This window comes from Typopeltis vanoorti, chromosome 19 (genome assembly GCF_054136105.1).
Source record: "Typopeltis vanoorti isolate ZY-2024b chromosome 19, IOZ_Tvanoo_1.0, whole genome shotgun sequence".
Lineage (NCBI taxonomy): Eukaryota > Metazoa > Arthropoda > Arachnida > Uropygi > Thelyphonidae > Typopeltis > Typopeltis vanoorti.
Window position 1 is genome coordinate 1,564,213 of NC_143567.1, and position 15,084 is coordinate 1,579,296.

At 39.8% G+C, this 15,084-nt stretch overlaps 1 protein-coding gene across 1 annotated transcript in view; it reads right to left on the minus strand.

Moving 5' to 3' along the window:
- Window positions 1-8,737, minus strand: part of LOC150095815 (phosphatidylinositol 3,4,5-trisphosphate 3-phosphatase and dual-specificity protein phosphatase PTEN-like) — a 248,026-nt gene extending 239,289 nt beyond the window's left edge. Inside the window, exon 1 of the mRNA XM_090408810.1 lies at window positions 8,730-8,737. The gene's annotated coding sequence lies outside the window, so the exon portion shown is untranslated. The remainder of the gene's footprint in view (window positions 1-8,729) is intronic.
- Window positions 8,738-15,084: the final 6,347 nt, after the last annotated feature.

Sequence of the window (15,084 nt, forward strand, 5' to 3'; positions counted from 1 at the left end):
AAAGTGTTACAAAAGAGAGCGTGAGGGATGCATGTGAGCAATCGAGGAATACGGTGGTATTGCTGTTCAATAATCCGTGGTGTTCAAGATAGGATGCATGAGGAGTGTTTGCCAGGAGGAATGATAGAAAGTGCGGCACAATTAGGAGAGGTGAAAGGGCAGATGAATGATTGTGATGGTAGGAACAAATGACTTGAGTGGTAATGTAAGTAGGGCAGCAAGAAATATGAGTTTCTTGCTTGAGGGTGTATGAAAGAAAACACAGAGAGGAAAGATGGTGTGTGTGTTGCCTAGGTATGATAGTGACGAGCTGAGCAGAAGAGCGGTGATATTGAATGGCATAATAGCGAGAATGGGTCAGAAGAGAGGATCGGAATATTATTATTATTATGGGCAACTCCAAGGAGTCCACAGACTCATTGAGGGAGGCCTTAACATCATGTCAAGAACAACTATTTGACATTCACACAGTATCTATCATACCTTGCCTTGAACTCATTCACAGCCAAGGCACCCACAACAGACTTTGGCAGCTTATTCCACTCATTCACCACTAGGCAGTGTGTGTTGCCTAGGTACGACAGTCAGGAGCTGAGCAGAAGAGCGGTGATATTAAATGGCATAATAGCGAGAATGGGTCAGGAGAGAGGATTGGAATATTATTATTACGGGCAACTCCAAGAAGTCCATAGACTCATTGAGGAGGCCCTAATATCATGTCAAGAACAACTATTTGACATTCACACAGTATCTATCATACCTTGCCTTGAACTCATTCACAGCCAAGGCACCCACAACAGACTCTGGCAGCTTATTCCACTCATTCACCACTCTCCAAGTAAAAAACCTAGCTCTAACACCCTTGCTAACCACATTCTTGCCCAGCTTCCATGTATAGTCTCTAGTCCTCCTGCCACCAGTCCAATTCTCAAAATTATTTTCTGAATTAATCTTATAGAAACCCTTCAGTAATTTGAATGTCTCACTCATATCACCCCTTTCCCGCCTATCAACCAATTTCTGCAACCCACAAATGTTCAACCTGTTCTCATAAGGTATACAGTGGTACCTTGGTTTGCGAGCATAATTCGTTCCGGAAACGTGCTTGTAATCCAAAGCACTCGTATATCAAAGCGAATTTCCCCATAAGAAATAATAGAAACTCAGATGATTCAATCCAAAACTCAAAAATATTCATATAAAAATGATTAATACAAAATACAAAAAGTAATCGAATTTATTAATTACATTACAATTACATATTACAGTAAATACAATTAATTGTATTGGGTAGGATGACTTTCATTGTCACTAACAGAATCACTGCTATCTATCTCATCGCAATTAAAAACTTGTTGCGGCAGGTAACACTCGGAAACCATGAACTTCTGAAACTTGGCAACAAATGCCACAGCTGCCTTTGCACCCGAACTCGCAGCCTCTCCGTGCCTCACAACACTATGGATGCCACTTCTTTCAACCCTTTTCTTCATTGGGGCCATTGTCGTAGTATAGTTAATAAAGAACAGTCACTACATATGGACACAAAATAAAAAAATGCATTACGCATACACACGTGGTCACAATGCTAGCACGAATGTTGACTCCTACGAATGAGGTATGCCGACTCAGACCGTGCATGTGAGACGATTACCCACAATCCTGAGTGGCTTGTGATCACGTGACGCTCAGCAGACAAAGTGTATAGGTAATACAGTACTCGTATTGCAAGACGTCGCTCGTTTATCAAGTTAAAATTTATTAAAAATTTTTGCTCGTCTTGCGAAACAATCGCAGACCAAGTTACTCGCAATCCGAGGTACCACTGTATTCCATAGACCTGTTATCATCTTGGTCACTCATCTCTGGATCCTTTCCACCTCCTCTCCATCAAGAAGAAACCTAGATGACCAAATCTGGGCACAGTAGTTGAGATGAGATCTTATCAAGGCTCGGTACAGAGGTACAATAACTTGCTTGTTTCTACTCATCAAAGTATTTTTCAACAACCAAGTGAGTTGATGAGCTGATTTAGCCACTTTTGCGATGTGCCCCTAAACTTCAACTCCCTATCCACCAACACTTTCAAATCCCTGGCCTCATCAATCTCCTGGAATACAGTTCCACCAATGTGATATATACTATTGCTAATCTTTTCACCCCAAAACACATAACCTAACATTTTGCCACATTGAATTGACATCCATTCTCCTTTGCCCAGTCCTCCGAACTATCCAAATCATCCTGCAAAATTTTGACATCCTGTGCACTCACTATTGCTCTACACAACAAACAAATGAACACTTCCTCTCAGATCCTTTCCTATATCGTTAATGAACAAATTGAACAGTAGTGGTCCAAGAACAGAACCCTGCGGCACACCACTAGTCACAGGCCGTCTTCTGCACTCTACTGCAGAATAAACCACTCTCTGATAGCTCTCCATCAACCCCTCCTATCCATCTCACAACCTTATATCCATCCCCATATGCTGAAGTTTACTGATTAGAATTTCATGTGGTATCCTGCAAAGTCCTTAGCAAGGTCCAGTAGAATCACTGTAAACCCATTACCCTTATCAAGTTCAGCCATCACTGTGTTATAAAACGTGAGCAAGTTACTGAGGCATGATCTACCCTTCACAAAACCCATGCTGTATCCCATTTTCATCTATCCAATCCTGTCTTTTCCTCCTGACTATTTTCTCCAAGACCTTGACAACAATTCCTGATATGCTGATCAGTCGGTAATATACAACAGCAGTCTTGGAACCTCCTTTATGCAGTGGAACTATATTCCCCTCTTTCTACCCCCTCGGGACTAACCCAGACCAGAGACTCAAATTAAACAAAATGGTCAAGGGCAATGACAATTCTTTAGCCACTTCACGTACAACATGAGGCTTCCACAGTTGTATTCACATTGACATTTTGTAATAGACTATTCACCTCCACTTCATTCACCATATGTGGATGCTTTGAGTGCGTTTTAGAACAGAGAGGAATTGTATGCGAGAGACTGCTTGCATTTGAATGAGGAAGGATAGAGGCATCTAGACAGATTGCTGTTCTGAACGAGTCAGTGTGTCCTCTGGGAATGGAAATTTCAGAGAAGGGGGGGACGACATCACGTAACGCTGAGCAGAGTGGAGTCTATACAGGATAATGCTGGGTATAGAAACAATGGCATTTTTATGTTTTATACTAATGCCAGGAGTATTCGGAATAAGGGAGAGGAATTGACGGCACTGATAGCATCAGCCTGGCCAAAGATTATTGGGAACACCGAAACATGGTTGACAGAAGAGGATATAATAACAAGAATAGAAGTTGCTGGGTACAGCATTTTTCGGCAGGATAGGAAGGGAAAGCGTAGTGGTGGAGTACTGCTTATGATAAGTGACGACCCGTGTCCTCTAAGAGTGGAGGCTTCGGAAGGCTGTGACATTAATGATTATGAAAGCATATGGTGTGAGGTGGAGGTGGGCAAGACAGGATATTTAGGGGTGTTGTTACAGACCAAGGAGCACAGAGGGTGGGGACCAGGAGATGTTGAGACAGTTGAGCATGGCAAGTGCAAGAAGAATCATTGTTATGGGAGATTTTGAACAGCAGTATAAATTGGGGAGAGGAAGATGCATGTAGCAATAAGGGAATGGAATTTCTAGAATTCTTGAGGGACAAATGTCTTAGGCAACATGTAACAGAGGGAACAAGAGGTTCAAGAGTTTTAGATTTGGTTATAGCATCAGAAGAGCTGATAATAACTGAGATGACATCTCTCCCACCAGTTGGTGAGAGTGATCATATGGTTTTGACTTGGAAAATTAATAGACATGCAGGAGTATCAGAGACAGGAACGTATGTGGAATTATAAAGCAGGTGACTATAATAGTCTTAGACGTCAACTTAGAGACGTTTTGCGGAGGAAGGAATTAGAAGGCCGGGATATCTTTAGTGCTTGGGAAATTGTGAAGGAATATTTGTTAGCAGCAATGGAAGGCTGTATTCCACGAGTGAAGAAGAGGACACAATTTGGAGTAAAGTGGATGACAAACAATATTAAACAGGAACTGCATGCTAAAAAAAGAGGCTATGGAAGAGATATAAGGACACAAGTGAAGAGAAGATGCATGAAGAATATAAGACATAAGCCAGGAGAGTGACTAGTATGGTAAGGAAGGCGAAACTGGAATATGAGAAAAGATTGGCCCTTAGATCCAAGGAAAATCCTAGGGAATTTTTTAGCTATGTGGCCAGTAGGAGGAGAAATGACTGGGGACGAATGACATTGAGGAATTGTTCAATGAACACTTCATTGGAGTATTTCATCCTTGAGGAGTCAATTTGAATACTAGAGGGATGGGGCAGGTTTGAGGTTTAGAGGTGCAGGAGGAGAGTGTGTTCCAAATACTGAGTACTCTGGATGTCAGTAAAGCTGTGGGATTGGATGATATTTCACCACGAGTTTTGAGAGAATGTGCTAAGGAGACTGACAGTGCCTTTGATCTGGGTTTTCAATGAAAGTCTGGCTGCGGGAAAGGTGCCCATGGAATGGAAGGAAGGTAAGATAATGCCATTGCATAAGGGTAGTAAGAGACTGGAAGTGTCTAATTATAGGCCAGTTTGTGTGTCATCAGTAGTTAGTAAGATCTTGAACAAATAGTGAGGGACCATATACAGCACTGGGCAGATGAGGGTAATGTTATCTCTGAGAGTCAACAAGGATTTGTGAAGGGGGTGCTCTTGTTTTAGCAATATGCTAACCTTTTATAATAAAGTTACAAGAGCATTAGATGAGGAAAAGGCATATACAGTAAAATCCGAAGTTACACGGTAGGTGAGACCAACAAAAAGCGCGTAAGTTGAATTCGCTTAAATCGGGGTATAATTTTGCATATAATTTATATATACAAACATACAATTGGGACCAAAGGTTTACAAAAACACCTATATTTTTTAAGAAATATAATCATAATTGTAGTTTTTCGTACATAAAGAAAAGAAAGTATTTCGTTGTCGATGGTTTCATAAAATCTAATAGATTCGTCTGATGGCATAATGTCGTTTTCTTGTCATGCAAAATTTCTTCATAGCAAACTAATTATTTTTTTATTCCTTGCCTTGTGGTTATAATTCGTTCCTCGTTAGAATCTATGTCCTCCAAAATCGGTAAATCTTTCTTTTATGATTGTTCTTACTGTGAATTCTTGTAGATTGAACTTCTTTGCTAGCTCACAAATTTTCATTCCACCTTCAAAATCCTTAATAATGTTGAGTTTTGTTTCAGAAGTCGATATTTTTCTTTTCTTGCTAGCTATATCAAAATCGGACTTCCTTCTTTTGGATGACATTATTATTTTTTATGTGATAAATTTTTTATCAAGAACATAACATGAAACAATCGCAAGGTTTGTAGACTATAAAAATCAGGTATGAATGGAGACCACGCAAAACACGTCAGTGCTTGTTCACAGCATGTGCGACACTAGCGAATGCGGCCGGCACCTGAAAGATACGACTAGTGGTGAGGCGTGAAGTGGGATGGGAATATGTACATATAAGAAACCACGTAACTTCAGATTCACATCAGTTGGGGTATGACTGTACTGCCATTTTCCTAGACTTAGCAAAGGCATTTGACATGGTGGCACATGATAAGCTGATATTCAAGTTGCAGCACATGGGTCTGGATGTCAGATTGGTCAACTGGATTCAGGATTGGCTGTCCGATAGGTATCAGAGAATTGTGTATGGTGGAGCAATATCAAAGAGGCAGAAGGTTGCAAGTGGGATTCCAGAGGGCTCAGTACTGGGACCTATATTGTTTAACCTTTATATTAATGACATTGTCCATGGATTGCAAGGGGATATTCAGTTGTTTTCGGATGATGGAAAGCTGGGAAGGGTTATTAGTAATAGTGCAGATGTGGTAGCCCTGCACAAGAGAATTTGAATAAGCTAGATAGATGGGCAAATGAATGGGGGTGTCGGTTTAATGCAGCAAAATGTAAGGTCTTGAGGTTTGGGACACATCGATGGGATGCTGCATACTCTATGGGAGGAGTTAAACTGGAGGAAGTAGGGGGTGACAAGAGATTTGGGGTTGATGATTGATAGAAACCTGAAATTTAGTGGACATATTGCAAAGGTAGTGAAGGTAACACAGGGGATTGCTGCAATAATGAGAAGGACACTGACCTGCATAGATAAAAGGGTTATCATTCCATTGTATAACTCTGATCAGACCACACTTAGACTATTGTTCTCAGATCTGGTCCCCAGGATTTGAAGGTGATAAATTAACTGTGGGAAGGATACAGAGGCGGATAACAAAGATGGTTTCAGGACTGTACAATGTTAGTTATGAGGATTGGCTGAGGGAGTGTGGACTGCAGAGTTTGGTGGATAGAAGGAGGAGAGGTGATATGATTGAAACTTTTAAACTGTTGAGAAGTGGTTACAGGGTTGACACTGGGGAGTTCTTTCATTTGGTTGAACAGCAGGAAGGAGTCATGAAAAGGGCCATCCCCGGAAGTTACGAAAAGAAACTGTGAGAAAGAGGGCGAGGAGTGGTTTCTTTGCATGGAGGGTGGTTGAACCATGGATTGCATTACCTGATTGAGTGGTGAGAGCGAGAATGGTCAATGCGTTTAAGGAGTGGTATGATAGATTTTGTGTTTCCTAGAAGGGACCTCCCTCGATGAGTCTTGACAGACTTATGTTTCTTAGAAAGGACCTCTCACGATGAGTCTTTTGACTCCATGGAGGCCTGAATAATAATAATAATAAAAAATGCTAGCATATTACTAAAACAAGAGCGCTCCTTCGCAAATCCATGTTGACTCTCGCAGATAACATTACTCTGAAAGTTTATTTTTCGCTTGGTTAAACTATAATAAATTTAGTTTAATCCTTTATCCAAGTGTGAGCAAACAAAGTTTGCGCCTGAAAATATCTTCAGGACTGAGGTAAGGTAGTACAACACCGAGCAACTTGCAGCAAAGGTGGATCTAGCTCTCAACTCCTTGTCTCAGTATCTCCCATAATGCACAGCACATCTCCTTGCAGACATGTATACTGCTATGCATTAAGGTGTTAAATTGTGAATGAAGATATTTTGTATGTTTTAATACTTCATTCACATTTAACATAATCCGCCATGTTATAAGCAAGACTTGTAAATATCATTTGTTGTTAGTCTCTTGTTTGTAATATATTATTCATATAAATGCTTTGAGTTTTGTTTGTTATTAATTTATTATTTAATCTTAGAATATGTAATAATAATGACAGACTCTATATAAATATGTCATTCATTTTATTTAGTTTATTCTATAAAATTTATTATAAGAAACTGTGTCTAAGCAAATTTAAATGCATATTATATGAATTGTGATATATCTTTTTTTTATTTCTGTATGTAAGAGTGATTTTATGCAATTCTTCTGAATGCATTTGATTTGCTGCTGAAGGAGAAACGGAGTTTGTTTTTAGTAAGCGCATGTTTAGAACGTGAACGGCTGTGATATGGAGTGAAGCCAGCAGATGTAAGCTGAACTGGCTAGAACCGGATTTTGGTGGGAAGAACGAACGATTTTAATTGGAAAACGAAAGTAAAGTGAGAAGAAGCATTCAGGACAGCAAGGAGTGAAGTAACGGGTGGCAGTAAGGGGATATGGGAAATGCCAAAATAGATTAAGAAAGGACTGGGAAATTAATAGGCAATTCGGAATATTTCTACGGAATTCTAAAATTACGACGAATTCCAATTGTTTTCAGGAAGAATAGTGCAAAGTTGAATTTAATGCATAGAAGAAAATAAGGAATAAGTAGATTACCTAAAACGAGCACGTCAAGACTTGTGAAGCTCTATGTTTAATATTTCAGTTATTATAGTGAAGATTTCTTTTGAATAGTGTTACTTCAAAGTAATAGTTAACTACAGTTTTAAATGAGCCTATAGTGAATCCAGTGTGTAAAAGGTGTAACCCGGTAAGAGCAGTCCTTTTTTATATTTCAGCAAGAAGGAATAAGAGTTAGCTCCACCTGATATATCTTAACATTAACTGTGGCGTTCTGCTAAAAATAACCGAAGTATGGAGCTTTAAAGTGTTTCCCCCTTGAAATGATAACTGCCTCATAATTAAATTAAGTGTATGTTGATGAAGAGGGAATTAGAGAATTCTACCTTAAGAATAATTACTGTAAAATTCTGGAAACACTGAACTGTGTGAACCATTTTCAATTATTCGGAAGAATATAGAATTGACAGCTGAATGTTTAATGCCTAATGTTTTATGTTTGTTATGAGTATTTGAACTAAGTTGATGTATAAAAGAATTGAATTATCTCATTGAATAGAGACAAGTTGTGATAATAGTATTTAAGCGTTGGAGAATAAGATCTGTAAATTTAACTTCAATCTTTAAACCAAACCGAGAGGTTACTAGTATCTCAGAGATATTTTGAATATTATTTAATTAGATTATCTTGCTTAGAAAATTATGCTTAAATGTACATGTTCTATAACCCTGCATTAAATGTTTATTTTATTGAATTCATTTGTTGTTTGCCTAATTTTTCTTCATTGCACTGCTCATAAAACTTATTCGAACCTTGCAGAAGCCTTAAATGATGTAAAAAGTGAGATTGCAAAAGTTAGTTGATGATAAAGTGAGATTGCAAAAGTTAGTTGATGATTGATTCGTCTGTATTATATAGACTAACCTGAATATAGAGTGGTGCAGTATAATATAAATTTCTTTATATTCGGATCAGCATCTAACAAAAAAAAAAAAAAAACGGAATTTAAAGAAATAAGGATAAGTCCATCAAACCAACATAAATGGATCAATTAGCAAGAGGGACGACACAACAAAGGGAAGGGCCACTACCCATACCCACCTTTATTGAGGTCTTGTCAGTGGGAGCCAGGCCCAGAGTGGAGATACTAAGGCAGAAGCAATAGGAGAGGTCATCCTTACCTATAGTTTATTTTTGGCCCATTTATTATTAAATTACTCTCGATTCAGAGAAAGATGTTTGAAAGTTTATTTTTCACTTGGTTAGAATATAATAAATTTAGTTTAATCCTTTATCCAGGTGTGAGCAAACAAAGTTTGAACCTGAAAATATCTTCAGGACTGAGGTAAGGTAGTACAACACCGGACAACTCGCAGCAAAGGTGGATCGAGCTCTCAACTCCTTGTCGTCAGCTCCCACTGACAAGACCTCAATAAAGGTCGAACCCGGTATAGGTAGTGGCCCTTCCCTAAATGCATAGCAGTATACATGTCTGCAAGGAGATGTGCTGTGCATTATGGGAGATACTGAGACAAGGAGTTGAGAGTTTGATCCACCTTTGCTGCGAGTTGCCCAGTGTTGAACTACCTTACCTCAGTCCTGAAGATATTTTCTGGCACAAACTTTGTTTGCTCACACTTGGATAAAGGATTAAACTAAACTTATTATAACATTACTCTCATTTGCCCAATGCTGTATGCCGTCCCTGACTAATTTCTCGAAGATCTTAACAACTACTGATGACACACAAACTGGCCTATAATTAGATACTTCCAGTCTGCTACCACCCTTATCCAATGGCACTACCTTCCTTCCCATATCCAGACTTTCATTGAAAACCCAGGTCAAAGGAGCTGTCAGTATTTTAGCACATTCTCTCAAAACTCGTGGTGAAATACCATCCAATCCCACAGCTTTACTGACATCCAGAGTACTCAGCATCTGGAACACACTCTCCTCCTGCACTTCTAAACCTCGAACATGCCCTATCCCTCTGGTATTAAAATTTACTCCTCCAGGATGAATTACTTCAATAAAGTATTCATTGAACAATTCCACTATGTCCTCCTCATCAGTCACTCTATTCCCATTTTTATCCTGCAATGTCATTCTTCCACAGTCATTTCTCCTCCTACTGGCCACATAGCTAAAAAATTCCCTAGGATTTTAATAAAATTAGTTTAATCCTTTATCCAAGTGTGAGCAAACAAAGTTTGCGCCTGAAAGTATCTTCAGGACTGGGGTAAGGTGGTACAACACCAGGGCAACTCGTTGCAAAGGTGGAGCAAGCTACCAACACTCCTATCTCAGTATCTCCTATAATGCAAAACACATCTCCTTGCAGATATGTCTAATGAGATACTGAGATAGGAGTGTTGGTAGCTTACTCCACCTTCGCAACGAGTTGCCCTCGTGTTGTACTACCTTACCCCAGTCCTGAAGATACTTTCAGGCGCAAACTTTGTTTGCTCACACGTGGATAAAGGATTAAAATAATTTTATTATACTCTAACCAAGTGAAAAATAAACTTTCAACATCTTTCTCTAAATCCAGAGTAATTTATTAAAAAAGGGTGGCACACCATTTGGCAACTCCTATGGGTAGAGATGACCTGCTAATGCTTCTGCCTGGTATCTCCACTTGGGCCTGGCTCCCACTGAAGAGACCCTGAGAGAAAGCTCCATGTTCCAGCTCTGCAGTGAAAGTATCCCAGCCTTGGATACTTTCAGTTTCCAGACCCCGAGAGAGAGCTCCTATTACAGTCCTGCTGCCTTGGTAAGAACCCTTTTTCTTTTTTTTTCTTCTTTGGTTCTTTGTGTTCTCCCTGTACCTAAGTTTAACAGGTTTTTCTTATCTGCAAACAGGGAAAGCTTGGCCTTTCTACAGGTCTTCTTTTTGTGGACTTGGATCATACAAGGGCCTACTCTTCCCTTTTTTTTTTTTTTTTGAAGTATGTCTTCGGCTCTACCGAGAGTAAGAACCCTCGGGTTCGAAATCGACGCAAGTGTACACAAGAGGACGTTTGCGAAAGCGCTAATTGACTGCGTAGGGGAAGATAATATTTCTGGCTTTACCCCCTATGGGGGTGGCAGATATCAAGTAGTTTGTAAAAATACAACAACAAGGGAGAAACTACTCAAAGGGGTTGAGTGTGAAGGGAAAATTTGCCATCCTTTTGTTGTTGGTAGTATCTCTAAAAAGATGAGAATAGAGCGATTCCCTCTGGAATACCTAGAAGGAGGGAACGACATAATTAATCAAGTCTTTTCGAAATGGGGAACCGTATGAGATGTCCAAGTAGGCAAAGATGCTGACTACCCTGAATGGATGTCGGGGGAAGTCACGTTCTCGTTAACGATGAAAACAGAAGTTCCGAATTTTGTAATGATCGGATCGGCCAGGGTAATGGTGAGTTACCCGGGAGTAAAGAGGCAATGTTTTAAATGTGGAGCCCTGACTCATCTCGGGGCCCAGTGCCCGAAGTTCAAGTGTAAGAACTGCCTAACAGCGGGTCATACACTAGCACAGTGCCAATCGGCATGCCTAAAATGCGGCATTAACAGCCATAAAATAGACACCTGTCCGGACAGAAATCTGGCCGAAAAATTGGGAGGCACTATTACGCCCAACACGGAAACAACAGCCGAAAATGTTATTGGCGCAGAACCGAATGATTTCCCCACCCTGAAGGCCGTGCATGAGGGAACAACAAAGAATCATGCCGCCACCTCCGAAACACTGCCAAGTACACCAGTGGAGAAGCCTGCAACCAGGAGAGATGAAGGGCAGGAGGAACTGGCCACCGATCAAACCGCCACTACAGACGTAGGAACCGAAAATAACCAGCAGCACCAACAAAACGGAACTATCACTGCAGTCACAATAGACGAGGACACGGAGGCAATAGATATGGAAATCAACAATGCAGAAACCACACAAAAGAGGCCAGCCAGCCCTGAAGAAGTAAATATTAAAAAATCGAAACAAAGAAGTCCAGCACAAGTTGGAAATATAAAGACAACTTCAGAACCCACAAAGTTCCCTCATGCAAAGGCCAATGCACCTATATTGCATCTCTTAAAGGATTTCCCCGAGGAGGCAGCGAGACTACGAAAAGCAATAGAAACATTCGGAGACATTCAACTGATACTCACAGGACAAAACGGGCCAAGAGTCGTCAGTGCAGAATGGAACGACGTGTTTGTCGATAATATAGATGAAATCACTCCTGAAAAGATCATTGGTCTTATCGATGCAGAGGACGACGTGGGACTAGCACTGCACAGAGGCCTCTACATGCTAAACCACGTCCGTGGAGACAAATTAGCAGATCTCATCATTAAAACCCACAATAATAGACAGCAGGAGGATTTAAACCTCGCCTAACAAGTCAGTCGACTCCTAGTATCGATCTGCCAGAGCGGGGGAAAAAAAAAAAATTCTGGTTTGTTTTTTCTTCTTTTTGTCCTCTTTCAGATTAGAATTTTTGTTGTAAAAAAAAAAGGTCTATGTCTATTCCACACAGGAGGGGATATCCTGAGAACCTGGGCTGCGAAGGCTTACACCGAGGCGGTGCAGCTCCTTGTGGCTGCATCACCCAGGCCAGGCTCTGCCCCCGCTCTTCTCAGTATTAAACTGGTCATTCAGGTTGAAATTTCAGAATTTACCTAGTTTCTTACAAATTGTTATATGTAATTTTTAATGTTATTTACTAGTTCCTCTTTTTCATGTGGTGCTTCTTTCATTTGTTTTTCCCCACTTTCCTCGGGCAGACACCTGAAGAGGTGACTGACCGGGGAAAGCTGAAAAGAACGGATGGAGGGAGATAATGTCGGAGATCTGCTTGGTGCTGACATTTAAGTCAGGCCAAGTAGATCGACTGAGGCCTCTTTTAACTATCTACTACTATCCACTCTATCTTTTCTCCTCCTCTCTCACTATCAAGCTGACTCTCAGCACAACTTTTTTTTAAATCTAAAGAGGCCAGTGATGAAAGGCATGAACTCCCATTCGACCTCAATAAAGGTCGAAACTAGTCTGGGTAGTGGCCCTTCCCTTAATGCATAACATTAGACATCTGCAAGGAGATGTGTTTTGCATTATAGGAGATACTGAGATAGGAGTGTTGGTAGCTTGCTCCACCTTTGCAACGAGTTGCCCTGGTGTTGTACCACCTTACCCCAGTCCTGAAGATACTTTCAGGCGCAAACTTTGTTTGCTCACACTTGGATAAAGGATTAAACTAATTTTATTATACTCTAACCAAGTGAAAAATAAACTTTCAACATCCCTAGGATTTTCTTTGGATCTTGGGGCCAATCTCTTCTCATATTCCAGTTTTGCATTCCTTACCATACTAGTCACTCTCCTGGCCCATGTCTTATATTGTTCGTGCATCTACTCTTCACCTGTCTCCTTATATATCTTCCATAGCCTCTTTTTTCGCATGCAGTTCCTGTTTAATATTGTTTGCCATCCACTTTACTCTAAATTGTGTCCTCTTCTTCACTCGTGATATACAGCTTACTATTGCTGCTAACAAGTATTCCTTCACAATTTCCCAAGCACTAATGATATCCTGTCCCTCCAATTCCTCCTTCCATGACACTTCCCCATGTTGACGTCTAAGACTATTATAATCACCTGCCTTATAATTCCACATACATTCCCATCTCTTTGATACTCCTGTATGTCTATTCATCTTCCAAGTCAAAACCACATCGTCACTCTTTCCAACTGGTGGAAGAGATGTCATCTCAGTTATTATGAACTCTTCTGATGCTATGACTGTTAAATCTTGCATGAAAGGTTTAATTTATTGTAAAAATATTTCATTCAGATTTAACAGGTAACAAAATTTCTGGAAGAATACTTGTATATAAGTAAAATTGTTAATGAAAAAACAAAATAGTCTTTTAATTATAAATTCTCCTATGTATTATACTTTTATGCGTCCTTGTAAAACCGACAAGGGTTGAATTTTAGTAAAAAAACATGTTAGCATGAGAAAGTTAGATTGACATATACAACGAGATAATTGGCTTATAAACATAACCAGTGGCAGTCACATACTCGAAGACTAAGTTGCGCACAGGAAGTCCCCATGGAGAACGGTACTGAGTGCAAGAGAGGTGTCGGGTGGAAAAGGTGACGTAGTAGGGAGAACAGCTCAGGAAGGACATATAGAGTTTGGCGATGCGAACTTGAGGCCTTTTTTGCTTTTTTTCTCCCTTGGATTCCTGCTTCAATCGTTCCCAGAGGAGGAGTAGTATGTGCACGTGGTCGAGAAGAACGATGTCCAGTGGCAGCTATGCGGCAAGATAGTGATCCAGTGCAAGCATAATCATCGGTACATCGGAAAAGTCAGCGCAGACGAAAATAACCATGTGGACCGATCCCGGCAGAGCAGCTTCGCCCACATCAGAAAAGGCAATTCATGATCATATTCGCCAGTTTGTTCTGAAGACAGCAAACTGTAGGAGAAGGTAATAAGCCATGTGAATTCAATGAAAGATCGAGAAAGAGGACCAGAAAGATCCAGTTACTCAGTAATGTAGGAACTTTTTAATTCCTTTGTATACTAGAAAGAGTTAGAAAGCAATAATGTGTGGATATGCTCAGTGATTGGACTTACATGAATTGAAACAGGACTTTAGAATCTAACCAACTTGTAAATTGTGTCATGTCTGAGAAAGAGATATTGCACAGTGTAAAGTTAATGTACTAATGAATGTCATAGCCCAGTATATCTTGAAATTAAATAAGGTAAATGCTTGTATAGGATAGCCAAATGTTGTAGGAAGGAGTCAGTAATTTAAATTAGTTGTAGATATTGTCTAATATTGAGAAAGATTAGGAATATTAAGGTTATGTCTATTTAACCCATTTAATCTTGTAGGAGAGATTTAGCTTAATTAAGTACCTTTTGTAATTGAATATTGTATTAGTGTGATGAATAAATCTTTTTTTTTTTACCTAACAAAATTGCCTGATCTGAAATCGCAATGCACAACTCATTAAAATAGAACCTGAGCGAATCAATAGTCGGGGATAGCTACAACTGCAGTAAGGGAAAAATTTAGACATATAAGGTTTTGTAATTGGAAATATTAATTGCTTGATTGTCGATAAGTGTGTCATTCTGAGAATTAACTCCCTGGCAAAGAATCTTCTCTTGTCTAAGAATTTGGATGGTGCAGCTTCAACAAATAAATTTTTCCAAATTCTGATACGGAGTTAATTCCAGTATTGTAACAAAGAATTTTGGCTTTGGCCTGA